At 51.0% G+C, this 3,657-nt stretch overlaps 1 protein-coding gene across 1 annotated transcript in view; it reads left to right on the top strand.

The window, feature by feature from the left end:
* The window catches only part of LOC102672409, a 248,011-nt gene that overhangs the window by 107,940 nt on the left and 136,414 nt on the right, over window positions 1-3,657 (top strand). The window lies entirely within an intron of this gene.

Genomic DNA, 3,657 nt, shown 5'->3' with positions numbered 1-3,657 from the left:
ATATATATATATATATATCTATGTGTGCGACGACCTCGCGACAACCCTCTTTCGGGCCACGTATCTCGCGCACCGAGATGTCGGACCCCGATACGACCGGCAATATACGCGGACAGAGTTTGGAGAGAGAGGAGAGGGGGACTTCCCCGACTGAATACGGAATACGAAAACGATGAAAACGTGTGTCGACTCGAATTCGACTTTGCCATCATTCCGAGGTCCGAGGGGGGTCTCTCTCCCCTCCTCCGGAATCGGATCGCTTCTCTTTCTCTGCTCAAAATTTTTCTTTTATTACAGAGAAGGGAGAGGGGGGAAGAAGGGTTATCTGAGCGATATCTGGAACGACTGAGATATCGGTCCGATCATCGTCCTTGGCTTCCGCCTTAGAAAGTCTCCGTGGGACGGCGTAGCTCGGGGCAATCCTCGTACACTTTGATAACGTTTGATAAACAGACGCGGCTTCGGTTTCTTCGGGATGGAATTTTAAAGCCGGGACAGATTAGATCGAGGCATCGTTGGTTCGGTTTCACGTTGGGTCGAGAGTCGAAACGTCGAAGAAGACGTTTTCTTTCTGTGCGCGCATTCTCGGTTTACTTACTCCCTCAGAGTGTGGAGGAATGATTAATGGCCGAGATCGAGACAGTGTAACTCGAGAGGAAGTTTTCGGTTAATTAATCGCACGCGTTCCTTGCGAAACTATCGCAACCGCGCCGGATAAACTTGGATCGGTGGAAGAAACCTAGGAGGCGCGATTTCGAGATTGAAGCGGATGGAATTGCATCGAATCGCGTTGAGCACGCGATAATCGATTTCGTTCTTTCGCGGCGCGATCGAAGCGTGCAGGAGATAGGAGAGAACGTTCCCTTCCCACCCCCACCCCTGCCATTTCTCGATCGAGATCGAGAATCGAGTATTCTCGTGGTCGGGTATCGGCCCTCGAGCGCGGTTACACCCGACGATCCGTCAATTAGAAATCTCACGCGGTATCGTGGTAACACGAGGTGGCGGCGTACGTGCCGTTACCGCTATTATCGTTGCCATTATGCGCCCTCCTCCTCCTCCCCCACCCGCTACTGTTACTCTGGTCGTTATTTCGATAGTCACGCGAGAACGCCTGTCTTTCTTTCGCCACTTAACGCCCGCATCCATTTCGCGGCGGCAAACGGTGAAAAGTGGCATCGCATTTGCACGTTTTTCGCCTCGAGATCGAAGCGGAGAACGTGTTTCTTCGAAACAGGGAAATTAAATTTTTCTTTCTTTCTTTTCTTTTTTTTGTCGTTCCCTTATACAGCGTATAAGGGAACATAGAGATCGGCGAACAGACCGTTAGAAAATTCATCTCGCGGATATATGTGCATCGAATGTGAGGATCGAAATCTGATACGCGGATGAACGTTAAACGACGGAAAAGTTATCCCCGAGTTACGTGAAGTGGCTCGCCTCGATGTCAATGAAGGAGGATAAATAATGCCGGAGGAGAACCCACCACGTATTCGACGAGGGCGAAGGGGGCAAGGATAAATCCATTTTCTACCGCCGTGGAATAAGATATAAGCGTTATGTCAGTTTCGACCCCTTGGGTTTCTTCCTCTTCCTAAAACCTAAAATCCTCGAGCCGCTTGTTCGAGATTTCGAGGGTCGTCAGAATTGGCCGCGCGCGAAAGGTTAGGAATATTTAAGAGCGTCGTTACGAGCGTCGTAACAGTCTGCTCCTCTCCCCTCTCGAAATTTAGCATGGACGTATAAATTTCTATCTCGATTCGCGCCAACTTCGAGTTATCGTTACGCGGAAAGCGTAATGAAATAGTAGAGAGAGAGAGAGAGAGAGAGAGGGAGAAAGAGGGAGAGAATAAATTATTAGATTTCGCGCGGCAGAAGAAAATAGAGGCGAAGAAAATTGAGCGTCCATCAGCATCCTCCAGGAGTGATGGAGCGCGTGCATCCCGCAAATTATTTACAAACAGCGGAGAGGAGATTGGAGGAGGAGGAGGAGGAGAGGGGGTTGCACGCAAACGCGGCGCCGCCGGTGAACGTAACTAGGAGCGGAAAATAATGAGGGAGAGAGGAGGAGGGGGAGGGAAGGGTTCCGTTCCCTGCCACGGATCGAGGGGAATATCCGAGCGTCGAGGATCGCGTCACGGTACAGTCTGGCGACGTGTTTGCACGGTAGGTAAAGTAAGTGAATAAATTTAATGGGTGTCATCCCTTTCCCCCCTCCTCCCGCGCGGGGAACAGACGAAATAATAGATTATTCTCGATTCCGAGTAATTCGATCCCCGATCGTTTGCCACCCCCTTTGTCCACCCCTGTCGGTCTTTCGGCCGCCGCCGATCGAAATCCATCGAAATTCGACCGACCGACGGTAACGAGCAATTAAATCGATTAGCTTTCTCCACGCGTCGCGTGGTCAAGAGCCGAGCGGTTGTTGCTGGAAAAAAAAGTGCAAGGCCGCTTGTTTACATCTAGGAGGGCGAAGCGTGTAAATAAAGTTAATGGTTCTAGCAGGTCGTTGTTGGCGGCGGAGAACGGGGCAATTAATTAAAGCGGGGGAGAAAGAGAGAGAGAGAGAGAGAGGGAGAAGGAAGAAAGGAGGGGATTAAAGGCGAGCGCACGAAGGGATCGCTGGATATCGCGCAATATTGTAATTATATTGGCCCGCGTCACGACATCACGCGGGATATAATATCGGCGACGAAAAAAAGGAAAAGGAAAATCTCGTGGCCACGATACGTCCCGGTGAATGACGGCGGCCATGCCCGCCCGATCGCTCCCATTCTCCACCTCGAACGTGACTTGACCCGCGTTGCGTTCTCTTCCCGGAGGCGAGGCCGATCTTACACAGTCGAACGGATCGCGATCGTTGAAAACTCGCCTTCCACCGTTGCGTGAAATAACGAAACTGACCCGACGGTTCACCCGCAATATCGTTTCTCGTTGCTCGCGATATCCGGACCCGATATATATATATATCGGCTTATCACGAGTCAACCAGCTCGGTTGGCTAATGGAGGGAAGGGTTGCTCGCGAAAAAGGAGCGGGGGACGTTGGGGCGCACGGAAGTCGATCGACACACGGACGGAAACGTTGCCATCGTTGTTTCCGTTCTCCTAGATACCGTTCTCTCGGTACAAAGAGAGGTTTACTCGATGGGATGGGCCTCGAACCAAAACGATTCCTTTCGAGGGGAATCGTTGTCGTTTATTCGGTTATCGGTAATGGCAATTCCAAATTTCCTCCCGATGGAATATTTTCCGATTCTCCAAAACCCATTTCGGATTTATCGGATCGAATATCCGGGATAAAAATTTAATTCAGTTTTGTCGAGGTGGCGTCGCTTTCCACGGATAAAAAAAGAGTAGTCTGGTGGTAATTATCGCGAAAGGGTAGAGGGAAGGCGTCGGCTTATTTGCATTCCGGCGTCTCGAGGCATGTGGCGTGGAAACGGCGCGCGCGTTTCATACAGAATTCCACCNGCTCGGAGTCGTCTCGTTTCGTCGCAGATTTCGCCCGACGACGACGTTAATTACACCGGCGGCTCGTTCCACCGGTGTTGTACGCGAATTTATCCTCCCGTCGATACGGGATTACGAATCCTTGCTCCATTTCTTCCACGTCCCTTCCGTTCCTCCTCTCGGCATTTTACCAATTGGCTCGTCC

Source organism: Apis dorsata, unplaced genomic scaffold (genome assembly GCF_000469605.1).
Source record: "Apis dorsata unplaced genomic scaffold, Apis dorsata 1.3 scaffold_429, whole genome shotgun sequence".
NCBI classification, from domain to species: domain Eukaryota; kingdom Metazoa; phylum Arthropoda; class Insecta; order Hymenoptera; family Apidae; genus Apis; species Apis dorsata.
Note: the sequence above shows the minus strand (reverse complement) of the source record. Positions and strands in the feature narration are given on the sequence as shown.